The sequence below is a fragment of the Pongo abelii genome, chromosome 18 (assembly GCF_028885655.2).
Source record: "Pongo abelii isolate AG06213 chromosome 18, NHGRI_mPonAbe1-v2.0_pri, whole genome shotgun sequence".
Classification (NCBI taxonomy): domain Eukaryota; kingdom Metazoa; phylum Chordata; class Mammalia; order Primates; family Hominidae; genus Pongo; species Pongo abelii.
Genome location: NC_072003.2, coordinates 6,553,284 through 6,570,695, shown reverse-complemented (window position 1 = coordinate 6,570,695; position 17,412 = coordinate 6,553,284). Strand labels below are relative to the sequence as shown.

Below are 17,412 nucleotides of genomic sequence, written 5' to 3'. Positions count from 1 at the left end.
TTGCCCTGCAGGCTTCAGCCACACAAACTTCTTGAAAGTCCCCTAAATCTGGCTGAGCGCAGTGGCTCATGCCTGTAATCTCAGCACTTTGGGAAACTGAGGCGTGTGCATCACCTGAGATCAGGAGTTCGAGACCAGCCTGGTCAATATGGTGAAACCCCATCTCTACTAAATATCCAAAAATCAGCCAGGTGTGATGGTGGGCACCTGTAATCCCAGCTACTCAGGAGACTGAGGCAGGAAAATCACTTGAACTCGGGAGGCAGAGGTTGCAGTGAGCCAAGATCGCACCACTCCACTCCAGCCTAGGCCTCAGAGGCGAAACTCCGTCTCAAAAAAAAAAAAAAAAAAAAAAAAGTCCCTTAAATCTGCTCTATGCCCATCAACCTCAGGGACTTCATTATGTTGTTCCTCACCCTGAAATGCTGTTCCTCATTTCTCCACCTAGCGAACTCATCCCACCCCCTAGGCCTCTCCTTAAGTGTCATCTCTTCAAGGAAGATTTTACTTTTTTAATATAACTATTAAAATATAATTCAGGTACCATATGATATGCCCATTTAAAGTGAACAAATCAATGGTTTCAGTGCATTCACAGAGCTCGGCAACCACCGTCATGATCAATTTTAAAACATTTTCATCACCCCAAAAAGAAACCCTGTATCCATTAGCAGGTACCTGCCATTTCCTCCTCCCACTAAGCCCTGACAATCTACTTTTTTTAAGATAGAGTCTCTGTCACAGGCTGGAGTGCAGTGGCACAATCTCGGCTCACTGCAACCTCTGCCTCCAGGGTTCAAGCAATTCACCTGCCTCAGCCTCCCAAGTAGCTGGGATTAGAGGCGTGTGCCACCACACCCAGCTAATTTTTGTATTTTTGGTAGAGACAGGGTTTCTGTCTTCACAGGTTTGCATGTTCTGGACATTTCATATAAATGAAATCTTACAATATGTGATGTTTTGTGACTGGTTTCTTCCACTAAGCATACTATTCTCATGATTCATCCATGTTGTAGCACGTGTTGGTACTTCATTCTTTTTGATGACTGAATAATATTCCACTGCATGGTCAAACCATGTTCTATTTCTCCACTCATCAGTAGACAAGCATTTGTGTTGTTTGCACTTTGGCGCTGTTATGAATAATGCTGCTATGAGCATTTCTGTACAAGTCTCTGCATAGACATCTATTTTCATTTCTTTCATAAACTGGAGTGGACATGCTGGGTCATAGAACTCTGTGTTTAAACTTTTGAAGAAGTGCCAGACTGTGTAAGAAAGAAAGCCTTTCCTCACCCTGCGAGACTGAGCTCCCTCTCTCCATTTATACGTTCTCTTTATGCCCTTTGCTTCTCTTTCAGAGCAATTCACGTTGACCTGGGTCACCCTCAACTTAAGGCTCATAACTCTCCCAGACCCTCAGGGTCCACACTAAATGTGATGAAATATGATGCAAGCCACATATTTACTTTTGCATTTTGTAGTAACCACATTTTAAAAAGTAAAACAAAAGAAGTGAAGGTAATTGGAATAATACCACAGATTTAAATAAATCTATCCAAAATACCAGGTCTACATGTATAAAATATTTTAACATTAACAAAATACTTTGCTTTCTTTTTACATTAAGGCTTCACAATCTAATGTGTATTTGACACTTCTCGCACATCTCAGTATGATGGCAGCACCCCATATGGGGGGCCCTCCCACGATGCCAATGATGGGCCCTCCTCCTCCTGGGATGACGCCAGTGGGACTGGCTCCTGGAATGAGGCCGCCCATGGGAGGCCACATGCCCATGATGCCTGGGTGCCCAATGATGAGACTTCCTGCCCGTCTCATGATGGTGCCCAGTCAGCCCAGAATGACTCGACCAGACAGATAAGGATAGAGGGGAGGCCTCATTACATCAGTGTTTTTGTTGTTGTTGTTATTGTTTTGTGTTTTTTTTTGTTTTTTGAGACAGAGTCTTCCTCTGTCACCCAGGCTGGAGGGCAGTGGCACGATCTCAGCTCACTGAAACCTCCACCTCCCAGGTTCAAGCGATTCCCCTGCCTCAGCCTCCCCAGTAGCTGGGACTACAGGCGTGCTCCACCATGCCCAGCTAATTTTTTTTATTTTGGTAGAGACAGGGTTTCACCATGTTGGCCGAGATGGTCTCAATCTCCTGACCTCGTGACCTGCTTGCCCTGGCCTCCCAAAGCGCTGGGATTACAGGCGTGAGCCACTGCACCCGGCCTATATGAGTTTTATGGTTACCGGCTCCCTTCACCAGGAGATCATGCCACTGTGATGCTGGGTTTTCTTAACACCATAAGGAAGACTTGCCCCCTTGCCCTATCAAAGAGAATAGTTTTGGAGGGGAGAAGTGGGACCAAAAAAGATGCAGTTTTCATTTGTATTGGGAAATGTGAAAATAAAATTGTCAACTCTTTTAGTTAAAAAAAAAGAAAAGAAAAGGAAACAAGATGTGGGGCTGCCATATGCAATACCGTGGATTACAAGGATCTTCTACTCTGGAGGCAAATATTATCTTTGCTGAAGCCAGACCAACCTGACACAAAGGCCTTTTGTTTTTTTAATGTGACTTTCTTTTATTTTACAATGTGTAATTCACTTTAGAAGGGCAAAGTACCGTCTGGGGAAGAATATTTAATTTCCTGCATTTATTTAGAATGTTGGCTAATGTTATTATGAAGGGAAACAGCTCTAACAAGTGAGTGCCCCCCACATAGACACTGCTCATGAGCTCACATGGCAAAGGAATTGAACGGCAGCCTCCGAATAGCCGGCCTTCTTTGTGGTATGGAAATAATTATCAGCATGTAAAAGACTATATATATATTCAACAATTCTGACCCCCTGCAAAATTCAAATCTACAATTGATTTGCTTCCTGGACTCCTGAAAACAACTTTGTCAAAATTGTTCAGAAATGAAATCAGCCAATCTTTGCCCCTTGGGGACACAGGACAAAGCAAGTCAACCATGACCAATGTGGAGTCGGCTGTACACAATTACATGCAGACCTGCAGGACATCCAGTCCCTGCTATGTCCCTCCCCAGTCAGGCCCCCATTGCCTGGGCTGCAGCCAGAAGCATTCAGGCACAAGTGCATTCAACAAATACTTATTTAATTGTATTGGTGGTTAGAGGGTTGTGGTTGATTAAAGTACATTAATGGATCCATGTCCTCCCTGTATCCAAGACTCTGCCATTTGTCTCTGCAGTTCCTCCCACTGAAGAATCGGAGTATATTTCTCCAGCCCCTAATATTGGGTTTAGTCATGTGTCTAGCTTTGGCCACTGGAATATTAATCTGCATGACCAAAAACTTGGAAAGTGTGCATTCATTTGTGCTCGCTCACTCCTGCTATCACCATCAGAACAAGCCCAGGCCAGCCTGCTGCTTCCAGCAGAAGATAAGAGACACCAAGAGCAAAGTAGAGCTTCCCAGACATGCTCATGTCAGATTAACCAATCCTCAGCTGACCCATAGATCCATGAAAATAAACGATTGTTGTATTAAGCCACTGTGATTTGGAGTGACTTGTTATGCAGCATTTTGTGATAACAACTAACGGATACAAGGGCGACCGTCCTTTATCTCTGTAGATTTTAACCAATTTTTAATAGCTAGATGGAGATCTTCTAGTTGCCTTTATTTATAATGAATAAGACTGTAGAGCTAGTTTGGCCTGACACTACCAGTTACCTACCCAGAAATTCAGAAATACTTTCTTCTCCAACCCGCCCCAACCAACTTTGTGTGTGTGTGTGTGTGTGTGTGTGTGTGTGTGTGTGTGTGAAATGGGGTCTCACTCTTTGCCTAGGCTAGAGTACAAGCGGCACAGTCAGAGCTCACTATAACCTCAAAATCCTGGGCTCAAGTGATCTTCCCCTTCAGCCTCCTACATAGCTAGGACTACAGACAAGTGTCACCATGCTTAGCTAATTTTTTTATTCTTTGCAGAGACAGGGTCTCACTATATTGCCCAAGTTGGTTTCAAACTCATGGCCTCAAGCAGTCCTCCTGCCTCATCCTCCCAAAGTGCTAGGATTATAGGCATGAGCCACCACACCCAGCTTCTTCTTTTTAAATAGAAACCCTATTTTATTCTGACAGCGGGTTGCTTTCTTTTTTTTTTTTTTAAGAAAAAGTTGGCCCAGCACCAGGGAATAAATTATAACTGGTCTAAACAGGGTTGGCAAACTATAGACCAAGGGCCAAATCTGGCCCTCTGACTGTTTGTATAAATTAAGTTTTACTGGAATAAAACCAGGTCCATTCATTTATGCATTGTCTACATATGCTTTTAGGCTACAATGGCACCACTGCATCACTGCAACAGAGGTTATCTAGACCAAAAGCCTAAAATATTACCGTTTGCCTCTTTATTGAAAAAGTTTGCCATTCCCTAGTCCAAGGTTTAGATTCTGAGCTTATCATTTTAGCCTAATCCCCCTTACCAGTGACTAGTTCAAAACAAGTCTGTGATTCCATTCTGACTGTTCTACTGAGGGAATTCCCCCTTCTCATGCAGAGCTGATGAGGGTAAGTCGTATTAATAGGACATATGCTCAGGTTTTCTAAAAAATACTTTTATCTAGAAATGCATAGGAATATGCTGGTGCCTGAATGCACCATCTGGGGGCCTGGAGATTGACTCACCTTGCCTCCAGAGCTAGTGCTCACATTTACTACTGAGAGGCTTAAGGAAACGCCTGCCTACCCACCACCAGAACCTGCAGAGATCACCTGGAGAACTAGAGATGGGCCTGCCACACACACCACCCAGGAGCCCAATGGCGCACCTGCTCACCTGGCCCAGTACTGCCACTGCCAATAACCAAAGAAGCCACCTAGAGGCCCAGGGATTGGCCCACGCAGACAGGCTATCATCAGTGCCCACATACGCTGCCCATGATCCCCAGTATTGATCATGGACACCTGGTCCACCACCACTACCAATGATGCCGAAGGACAAGACTTCCTGGCATCCCCATCCTCAGCAAAACCTCACAACAGCCTCCAATAACAACTGCAGTCTGGCCAGGTGTGGTGGCTCACGCCTGTAATCCCAGCACTTTGGGAGGCTGATGTGGGCAGATCACAAGGTGAGGAGTTCGAGACCAGCCTGGCCAACATGGTGAAACCCTGTCTCTACTAAAAATACAAAAATTAGCCAGGTGTGGTGGCATGCACCTGTAGTCCCAGGTACTCAGGAGGCTGAGGCAGGAGAATTGCTTGAACCCGGGAGGCAGAGGTTACTGTGAGCTGAGATTACGTCACTGCACTACAGCCTGGCGGCAGAGCGAGACTCCATCTCAACAACCACAACAAAAAAAAAACTGCAGTCTAAGCCACTGAATAACTCACAGACACCATTCATGCAAATTACAGCTGAATAAATCATATGCAGACTATACCACTGTACCTACCCTAAATCAAAGCCAAAGTGTGATACCCAATGAACACTGTAGATACAGCTAGAAGAAAAGGTCTTTCCCCTATAAAAGCCAATCCATAAAATTGGAAGAAGTGATGGTTATGCCAGAGGCACAGATAGTCACATAAGGATGCAAGAAATATGAAAAAGGAAACATAACACCTCCAAAGAAGCACAATAATTCTCCAGCAACAGATTCCAATGAAAAGAAAATCTATGAAATGCCTGAAAAAATTTTCAGAATAATGATATTAAAGAAACTCAGGGAGATATAAGAGAACACAGATAATGAATACAAAAAAATCAGGAAACTAATTCATGATCTGAATTAGAAATTCAACAGAGATAGACAGCACAACAAAGAACCAAACACAAATCCTGGAAGAGAGGAAATCACTGAAAGAAATACAAAAGATAACTGACAGCTTTAACCATAGACTAGATCAAGCAAAACAAAGAATTTCTGAACTTGAAGACTAGTCCCTTAAAATAATCCAATCAGACAAAAAGAAAGAAAAAAGAATGAAGCAAGGCTACATGACATATGGGACACATATGTGGCCAAATACTGAAATTCTTGCAGTTCCAGATGGAGTTGAGATGGGTAAAGGCATAGAAAACTTATTTAACAAAATAATAACTGAAAACTTCCTAAGTCTTGCAAATGATATAGATCCAAATACAGGAAGCTCAAAGATTCCCAAATAAATACAACCCAAAAAGGTCTTCTCCAAGGCATATTATGATAAAACTGTCAAAAGGCAAAGAGAAAATTCTAAAAACAGCAAGAGAAAAGCATCAAGTCACTTATAAGAGAATCTCCATCAGGCTAACAGGGGATTTCTCAGCAGAAACCTTACAGGCTATGAGAAAAATGGATGTATACTAAAAGTAAAAAAAAAAAAAAAAATCTAAGCCAAAACTACTATACCCAGCAAAGCTATCCTTCAAAAATGAAGGAGCCTGGCACAGTGGCACAATTCCAGAGAATCAGAAGACTGAGGCAGGAGGGTCATTTGAGCCCAGGAGTCCAAGGCTGCAGTGAGCTATGATCATGCCACTGTACTCCAGCCTGGGTGAGAGAGTAAGACTCCATTGCCTAAAAGAAACAAAAAAAGAAAAAAATATTTCCCAGATAAGCAAAAGACTGTTTGTTTGTGTATTGTTTGTTGTGGTCCTACAAGAAATGCTTAAGGGAGTCCTACATTGGGAAGCAAAAGAACAATATCTACCATCATGAAAATACATGAAAGTATAAAACTCACTGGTAGAGCAGACACACAAAGGAGAAAGGATTCAAACGTCACCACTAAAGAAAACCATCAAACTGCAACAATAAATAATGAGGGAAAAAAGGAACAAAGGTGTATTAGTCTGTTTTCGCACTGCTGATAAAGACATACCTGACTGAGACTGGGCAATTTACAAAAGAAAGAGGTTTAATGGACTTACAGTTCCACGTAGCTGGGGAAGCCTCACAATCATGGTGGAAGGCAAGAAGAAGCAAGTCATGTCTAACACGGATGGCAGCAGGCAAAGAGAGAGCTTCTGCAGGGAAACTACCCTTTTTAAAACCATCAGATCTTGCGAGACTTATTCACTATCATGAGAACAGCACGGGAAAGACCTGCCCCCATGACTCAATTACTTCCCACTAGGTCCCTCCCACAACACGTGGGAATTCAAGATGAGATTTGGGTGGGGACACAACCAAACCATATCATTCTGCCCCTGGCCCCTCCCAAATCTCATGTCCTCACAATTCAAAACCAATGATGCCTTCCCAACAGTCCTCCAAAGTCTTAACTAAGTTCAGCATTAAGTCAGAACTCCACAGTCCAAAGTCTCATGAGAGACAAAGCAAATCCCTTCCACCTATGAGCATGTAAAATCAAAAACAAGTTAGTTACTTCCTAGATACAATGGAGGTATAGGCATTGGGTAAACACAGTCATTCCAAATGGGAGAAAATTGCCAAAACAAAGGGGCTACAGGCCCCATGCAAGCCCAAAATCCAGTGGGGCAGTCAAATCTCAAAGCTCCAAAATGATCTCCTTTGACTCCATGTCTCACATGCAGGTCATGCTGATGTAAGAGGTGGGCTCCCATGGCCTTGGGAGAAAAAAGGCCACAGCTCCACTCCTGTGGCTTTGTAGGGTATAACCCTCCTCCTGGCTCCTTTCACAGGTTGGCACTGAGTGTCTGCAGCTTTTCCAGGCACACACTGCAAGCTGTCAGTGAAATCACCATTCCAGGGTCTGGAGGATGGTGGCCCTCTTCTCACAGCTCCACTAGGTGATGCTGCAGTAGGGACTCTATGTGGGGGCTCCGACCCCACATTTCCCTTCCACACTGCCCTAGTAGAGGTTCTCCATGAGTGCCCTGCCCCTGCAGCAAACTCCTGCCTGGACATCTAGGCCTTTCCCTACACCTTCTGAAGTCTAGGCAGCAGTTCCCAAACCTCAATTTTTGACTTCTGTGCACCCACAGGCTCAACACTATGTGGAAGCTGCTAAAGCTTGGGGCTTGCACCCTCTGAAGCCACAGCCCACATTGTACCTTGGCTCCTTTTAGCTGCAGCTGGAGTGGCTAGGACTCAGGCAGCCTAGGCTGCTCACAGCAGGGGTCCCTGGGTCCAGCTCACAAAACAATCTTTTCTTCCTAGGCCTCTGGGCCTTTGATGGGAGGGGCTGCCATGAAGACCTGTGACATGCCCTGGAGACATTTTCCCCGTTGTCTTGGGGATTCACATTTGACTCCTCATTACTTAAACGAATTTCTGCAGCCAGATCGAATTTTTCTTGAGAAAATGGGATTTTCTTTTCTATTGCATTGTCAGGCTGCAAATTTTCCAAACTTTTATGCTCTGCTTCCCTTATAAAACTGAGGGCCTTTAACAGCACCCAAGTCATCTCTTGAATGCTTTGCTGCTTAGAAATCTCTTCTACCAGATACCCTAAATCATCTCTCTCAAGTTCAAAATTCCACAAATCTCTACAGCAGGGGCAAAATGCCACCAGTCTCTTTGCTAAAACATAACAGGAGTCACCTTTGAGCCAGTTCCCAAGAAGTTCCTCATTTCCACCTGAGACAACCTCAGCCTAGACTTTATTGTCCATATAACCATCAGCATTTTGGGCAAGTCTCTAGGAAATTTCTTCCAAATTTTCCCACATTTTCCTGTCTCCTTCTGAGCCCTCCAAACTGTTCCAACCTCTGCCTGTTTCCCAGTTCCAAAGTCACTTCCACATATTCAGGTATCTTTTAGCAACACCCCACTTCTGGTACTAATTTACTGTATTAGCCCATTTTCATACAGCTGATAAAGACACATTCAAGACTGGGAAATTTACAAAAGAAAAAGGTTTAATGGACTTACAGTTCTACATTGCTGGGGAGGCTTCAAAATCATTGTGGAAGTCAAGGAGAGGCAAGTCACATCTTACAGGGATGGCAGCAGGCAAAGAGAGAGCTTGAGCAGGGAAACTCCTCCTTTTAAAACCATCAGATCTCATGAGACTGATTCACTATCAAAAGAATAGCATGGAAAAGACCGGCCCCCATGATTCAACTACTTCCCACTGGGTCCCTCCCATAACACATGGGAATTTCAAGATGAGATCTGAGTAGGACACAGCCAAACCATACCAAAAGGATATACAAAATAACCAGAAAACAATGAACAAAATGACAGGAATAAGTCTTCACCTATCAATAATAACTTCGAATATGGGTTAAATTACCTACCTAAAAGATAGAGACAGGCTTAATGGATAAAAAATGATCCAACAACATCTACAAGAAACTCACTTCACTTGTAAAGACACACACAGACTGAAAGTGAAGGGATTGAAAAAGATATACCACACAAACAGAAATCAAAAGTAATCAGGAGTAGCTAAACTTACATCAGATAAAACAGACTAAATAAAAAACTGTAAAAAAGGACAAAAAAGGTCATTATATGTTAATAAAGGGACCAATTCAGCAACAAAATTTAACAATTCTAAATATGCATGCAACCAACATAAGAGCATCCAGACACATATAGCAAATATTATTAAATCTACAGGGAGAGATAGAGTCCAATATAATGATAGTTGAGAACTTCAATATCCTACTCTCAGCATTGGACAGTTCATCTAGACATAAAATCAACAAAGAACATTAGATTTAAGCTGCACTTTAGACCAAATGGACCTAACAGATATTTTCAGAATATTTCATCCAGCAGCAGCAGAATATGCAATCATCTCATCAACACATGGAACATTCTCCAGGATAGGACACAAAACAAGGCTCAACAAAATTTTAAAAATTAAAATCTTATCAAGTATCTTCTCAGACCACAATGGAATAAAACTTGAAATCAATAACAAGAAGAAATTTGGAAACTGTATAAATACATGGACATTAAACATGCTATTGAATGATCATTGGGTCAAAGAAGAAATTAAGATGGACATCAAAAAATTTTTTTAAACAGAAAATGGAAACACATCATGCAAAACCTATGGGATACAGCAAAAGCAGTACTAGGAGGGAAGTTTATAGCAATAAATGCCTACACCAAAAAAGTAGAAAGATTTCAAATAAACAACCTAATGATGCACCTCAAGGAACTCAAAAAGCAAGAACAAACCAAACACACAATTAGTAGAAAGAAAAAATAATAAATAACATAGCAGAACTAAATGCAACAGAGACAAAAAAGAAATGCAAAGAATCAACAAGATAAAAGTTGGTTTTTTGAAAAGTTAAACAAAATTGATAAACCACTAGTGAGGCTAACCCAAAAAAAAAAGAAAAAGAAAGGAGACCCAAATAAATACAATCAGAAATGAAAAAGGAGACATTACAACTGTTACCAGAGAAATAAAAAGGATCATTAGAGGCTATTATGAACAACCATATGCTAACAAATTGGAAAACCTAGAGGAAAGGGATAAATTCCCAGACATACACAGCCTACCAAGATTGAACTAGGAAGAAACAGAAAACCTGAACTGACCCAAAATGAATAGCAGGTTTGAATCAGTAACAAAAAGTCTCCCAAAAGAGAAAAGCCCTAGACTAAGCCTTTATGCTGATTTCTACCCAATTTATAAAGAAAAACAAACACCAATTCTTCTCAAACTATTCCCAAAAATTGAAGAGGGGGGAATTCTTCCTAACTCATTGTATAAGGCCAGCATTACCCTGATATCCGATCAAGACAAGGACACAACAAAAAGAGAAAACTACAGGCCAATATTCCTAATGAACACAGGTGGAAAAATTCTCAACATACTACTAATAAGCCGAATCTAATGATGAATGAAAAAGATAATATACCATGATCAAGTGGGATTTATCCCAGCAATGCAAAGATGGCTCAACATACACAAATCAATACATGTGATACATCACATCAACAAGATGTAAGGCAAAAACTATCTGATCATTTTAGCAGATGCAGAAAAATCACTCAGTAAAACTTACCATTCCTTCATGATGAAAACTCTCAACAAATTAGGCATAGAAGGAACACTTCAACATAAGAAAAGGCATATATCACAAATCTACAGCTAACATCATACTCACTGGGAAAAATTGAAAAGCCTTTCCTCTAAGAACTGGAACAAGACAAGGATGCCCATTTTCACCACTCTTATTCAACACAGTATGGGACATCCAAGCCAGAGTGATCAGACAAGATAAAGAAATAAAAGGCATCCAAACTGGACAAGAGGAAGTCAAATTGTCTCACTTTGCAGATGACATAATCTTATACTTGTAAACAATGGAATAGGATTCAACCTTTTTTTAAAAAAGAAAACCTCGTCATTTGTGACACATAGTGAACCTGAAAGACATTACGTTAAGTTAAATAAACCAGGCACAGAAAGACAAAAAAAAAAAAAAAAAAAAAAGACTCCACCAAAAAAACTCTTAAAACGGATAAATTAGGCTAGGCGTGGTGGCTCATGCCTGTAATCCCAGCACTTTGGGAGGCCAAGGTGGGTGGGTAACCTGAGGTTGGGAGTTTGAGACCAGCCTGGTCAACATGGTGAAACTCTGTCTCCACTAAAAATACAACAATTAGCCAGGCATGGTGGTAGGTGCCTGTAATCCCAGCTACTTGGGAGGCTGAAGCAGAAGAATCGCTTGAACCTGAGAGGCGGAGGTTGCAGTGAGCCAAGATTGCACCACTGCACTTCAGCCTGGGTAACAGAGTGAGACTCTATCTCAAAAAATAAAAAATAAAAAATAAAAAATAATTTTAAATAATGGATGTATAATTCAGTAAAGCTTCAGGACACAAAATCAACATACAAAAATCAGTAATGTTTCCATATACCAGTAAGAAACTAGCTAGAAAAGAAATCAAGGAAGACATTCTATTTATAATAGCTACAAAAATAAAATACCTAGGAATAAACTTAACCAAGGATGGGGGGGGAGAGAAAAAACCTCTACAATGAAAACCACAAAACACTGATAAAATAAATTGAGAAGGAAAAACACAAACAAATAGAAAAGCATCTCATGCTCATGGGTTGGAATAACTAATATTGTTAAAATGACCATACTACCCGAAGCAATCTAGAGATCCAATATAATCCCTATCAATTATATTCTTCACAGAAACAGGAAAAAAAATCCCTGAAATTCATATGGAACCACAGAAGATCCCAAATAGCCAAAGCAATACTGAGGAAAAAGAACGAAGATAGAAGCCTCACACTACCTGATTTAAAAATATACTGCAAAGCTATAGTAACAAAAACAGTGTGTATTGATATTAAAACAGACACAAAAACAAAGGAAACAGACCAAAGAACCCAGAAATGAATCCACATATTTACAGCTAACTGATTGTCAAGAAAGGTGTCAAGAACATACATTGAATAAAGGACACCCTCTTCATTAAATGGTGCCAGGAAAACTAGATATCCAAACACAGAAGAATAAAACTAGACCCTTATCTCTCATCACTTACAAAGATAAACGCAAAATCGATTAAAGACTTAAACGTAACAGCCACAACTATAAAACTACTAGAAGTAAACACAGGAGAAACTCTTGAGAACAAAGATTGTATGGCTAACACTTAAAAAGTACAAGCAACAAAAACACAAATGGGATTATATTAAACTAAATACCTTCTGCATATCAAAGAAAACAATCAACAGAGTGAAAAGACAACATCCCTCCCTTACACCATATACAAAAATTAACTTAAGATGGCTTAAAGACTTAAATGTTATACCCATAACTATAAAAACGCTGGAAGACAACCTAGGCAATACCACCCAGTACACAGTGATGGGCAAAGAGTTCATGGTGAAGATGCCAAAGGCAATTGCAACAAAAGCAAAAATTGACAAATGGGAACTAATTAAATGAAAGAGCTTCTACAAAGAAAAGAAACTATCAAAAGATAAACAGACATTTCTCAAAAGAAGATATACAAATCACCAAGTTTATGAAAAAATATTCAACATCACTAATCATCATGGAAATGCAAATCAAAACCACAGTGAGATATCATCTCACACTTGTTAGAATGGCTATTATTAAAAAGACAAAGCACAACAAATGCTGGCAAGTATCTGAAGAAAAGAAAATTACTGTATATTGTTGGTGGGAATGTAAATTAGTACAGCCATTATTTTAAAAAGCACAGAGATTTCTCAAAAAACTAAGAACAGATCTACCATATGATCCAGCAATCCCACTCCTGGGTATATATCCAAAAAAAAAAAGGATATCAGTGTATCAACGGGATACCTGTACCCCCATATTTACTGCAGCACTATTTACAATAGCCAAGATATGGAATCAATCTAAGTGTCAATCAGTGGATGAATGGATAAAGAAAATGGGAATATATGCACAAAAGAATAGTATTCAGACATAAAAAAGAATGAAATCCTGTCATTTTCAGCTAAATGGATGGAACTAAAGGTCATAATGTCAGGTGAACTAGGCCATGCACAGAAAGAAAACTATTGCATGTTCTCACTTATATAAGCGGCTTATGCTCCTGGAAATCAAAGCGGGGGCCATGTTTCAGGTCAGTAGGGTCAGGGATAGAGACCACATTTATGGACTTGTGTGCCCTGGAGCTATATAAAATTGATATCATGGAGATAAAGAGTACAATGATAGTTACCAGAAGCTGGGAAGAGGAGGGGTTTGAAAAGAGGTTGATTAATGGGTATAAAAATATATAATAGAAGGAATAAGATCTAGTGTTTAATATCATAGAAAGTGACTATAACAATTTACTGTATATTTCTTTTTTTTATTTCAATAGTTTTTAGGGAACAGGTGGTATTTTGTTACATGGATAAGTTCTTCAGTGGTGATCTCTGAAATTGTGGCACACCCATCAGCAGAGCAGTTTGCCCAATGTATACAGTCTTTTATCCCTCACCCCCTCCCACTCCCCCTGAGCCCCCAAAGTCCACTGTTTCATTCTTGTCCCTTTGCATCATCATAGCTTGGGTCCCACTTATGAGTGAGCACACATGCGATGTTTGGTTTTCCATTCCTGAGTTACTTCATTTAGAATAATGGTCTCCAACTCCATCCAGGTTGCTATGAATGCCATTATTTCATTCCTTCTTAAGGCTAAGCAGTATTCTATGGTATATATATATAACACATTTTCTTTATCCACTGATTGATGCGCATTTGGGCTGGTTCTATAGTTTTGCAACTGTGAATTTTGCTGCTGCAAACGTGTGCAAAAGTGTCTTTTCATATAATGACTTCCTTTTCTCTGGGTAGATACCTAGCAGTGGGATTGCTGGATCAAATGGTAGATCTACTTTTAGTTCTTTAAGGAATCTCCATACTGCTTTCCATAGTGGTGGTACTAGCTTACATTCCCACCATCAGTGTAAAAGTGTTCTCTTTCACCACGTCCATGCCAACATCAATTTTTGCTGTTGTTGTTGTTGTTGTTGTTTGGAGGTGGAGTCTTGCTCTGTCGCCCAGGCTGGAGTATATCAGTTCACTGCAACCTCGCCTCCCGGGTTCAAGCAATTCTCCTGCCTCAGCCTCCTGAGTAGCTGGGATTACAGGCAACCACCACCATCCCAGCTAATTTTTGTATTTTCAGTAGAGATGGGGTTTCACCATGTTAGTCAGGCTGGTCTCAAACTCCTGACCTTGTGATCCGCCCGCCTTGGCCTCCCAAAGTGCTGGGATTACAGGCGTGAGCCACCGCGCCCAGCCCTCTTTTTGTTTATTTTACACATGGTATTGCATTGTGGTTTTGATTTGCATTTCCCTGATAATTAGTGATGTTGAGCATTTTTTCATGTTTGTTGGCCATTTGTATATCTTCTTTTGAGAACTGTCTATTCATGTCCTTGGCACACTTTTTGATGGGATTATCTTTTTCTTGCTGATTAGAGATCCCTGTAGATTCTGGACATTAGTCCTTTGTCAGTTGCAGTTTGTGAAAATTTTCTCCCACTCTCTGGGTGATCTGTTTACTCTGCTGATTATTTCCTTTGCTGTGCAGGAGGCTTTTAGTTTAATTAAGTCCCATCTATTTACCTTTGTGTTTGTTGCATTTGCTTTTGGGTTCTTGGTTATAAACTGTTTGCCTAAGCCAATGTGTAGAAGCATTTTCCAATGTTATCTTCTGGAATTTTTATGGTTTCAGACCTTAGATTTAAGTCTTTGATCCATCTTGTGTTGATTTTTGTATAAGGTGAGAGATGAGGATCCAGTTTTATTCTTTTACATGTGGCTTGCCAATTATCCCAGCACTATTTGTTGTATAGGGTGTACTTCCCTTACTTTGTTTTTGTTTACTTTGTCGAAGATCAGTTGGCTCTTAAGTATTTGGCTTTATTTCTAGGTTCTCTACTCTGTTCCATTGGTCATGTGCCTATTTTTATACCAGCACCATGCTGTTTTGGTGACTATAGCCTGTAATATAGTTTGAAGTTGGGTAATGTGATGCCTCTAGATTGGTTCTTTCTGCTTAGTTTTGCTTTGGCTATGCAGACTCTTTTATAGTTTCAAATGAATTTTGGCATTGTTTTTTCTAGTTCTATAAAGAATGATGACGGTATTTTGATAGGAATTGCACTGAATTTGTAGACTGCTTTTGGCAGTATGATCATTTTCACAATAGTTAGTCTACCCATCCATGAGCATGGAATGTGTTTCCATTTGTTTGTGTCATCTACGATTTCTTTCAGCAGTGTTTTGTAGTTTTCCTTGCAGGGGTCTTTCACCTCCTTGGTTAGGTATATTCCTAAGTATTTTATTATTACAGCTATTATAAAAGGGTTTGATTTGATTCTCAGCCTGGTTGCTGTTGGTGTATAACACTGCTACTGATTTGTGTACATAGATTTTGTATCCCGATAAATGAATTTATTGTATATTTCTAAATAGCAATAAGATTTGAAATAGTCCCAACACAAAGAAATGATCAATGTTTGAGGTGATTAATATCCTAAAGACCCTGATTTGATCATTACTCATTGCATGCATGTACTAGAATCTCACATGGACCCCATAAATGTGTACAATTATTCTCTATCAAAAAAAATTTTTTTAAGAAATATGCAGGAATACACTGTACCTCTTCCTTGCTGTCTCTGGATATTGTCACATGAGGACTTGACATGTGGGTTGTGGCAGCCTCTGTGACCAACAGCAGAAGGCAAGAGCAGCATAGAAACCTCAAATGAAAAACCTAACATCTCAAGCTACTAATTTAGCCAACCTTGGCGTCAGCTATCTCCGGTCTTAGTACATGAGGTGATAAGCCCCCACTGTTCAAGTTGGGTGGCCATCAATTGCTGCAGAATAGAAGTTAATGAGGCTTCCTCCTCGTGGATCCCCTACTAGACCCTGACATGCCCATTCAGTCACAGGCAGAAAGGGAAGTAGAGGGTAAGGAGACCTAGCTGGCTCTGCCAGAGGCAGATCTTACCTGTCCTGCTTGCCCTAAAAAAGCCTGGTGCCTATGCAAGGGACTGAGATGTGGCTCCTGTGGCCATAGTCTAGGCAAAATAATCCATCCACTAATAAGTGAACATGGCAGAAATACAGTCAGCATTTCCTCAGTCTTGCCAATAAAGTCAACTCCTCCGCGCACCAGAGAGGAGATGTATGAAAGGGGCAGAGAGACTTGGAAGCTTTCATCCTAACTCACTCTTTTTTGTTTTTGTTTTGTTTTGTTTTGAGACCGAGTCTCACTCTATCATGCAGGCTAGGGTGCAGTGGTGCAATCTTGGCTCACTGCAACCTCCGCCCCCTGGGTTCAAGCGAATCTCACGCCTCAGCCTCCCGAGTAGCTGGGACTACAGGCACCCACGACCACGCCTGGCTAATTTTTTATTATTAGTAGAGACACGGTTTCACCATGTTGGCCAAGCTGGTCTCGAATTCCTGGCCTCAAGTGATCTGCCCACCTCGACCTCCCAAAGGGCTGAGATTACAGGCATGAGCAACCCCACCTGACCACCTAACTCACTCTTGAGAGGCCAGAAGTGATGCTGGAACTTTCTTCCTCTGTGGGTTAAAAAGGGAAAATTAGGAAGAACACAAGGCATGAGAGATGCAGCGATGGATATGTCTATACGGAGCTTCTGTCTGCATCCAGTAGAAAATGCATTTCTAGGCACCAGGTTTAAGAGAGAAAACCTGGAGTCTTGTCTGTTAGCATTCTCCTTCTCCACAAACCTGAGAGGGAATACATTTTGCTCCAACACACCCGGATGTAGGAAATGTCACATTCCTATTTCTGTAACTTCAGTTAAATCTGCTCTCAGTCCCTGGATGCCTGGCAGGTGGAGAATTCAATCTTGTCATTACCAGCATTCCTTTCCCTTCTCCATGGGCTTATGTAAGAATTTTGGGCTTACACACTTTTGGAAAGCCAGGTAGGAACTACATCTCCCCAACTCTCCATTCTTCCAGCTGCTCATGATCCATCAGCCTTT

General features: G+C 40.9%; 1 protein-coding gene across 16 annotated transcripts in view; it reads right to left on the bottom strand.

The window, feature by feature from the left end:
• Positions 1–17,412, bottom strand: part of RBFOX1 (RNA binding fox-1 homolog 1) — a 2,503,848-nt gene that overhangs the window by 2,452,989 nt on the left and 33,447 nt on the right. The window lies entirely within an intron of this gene.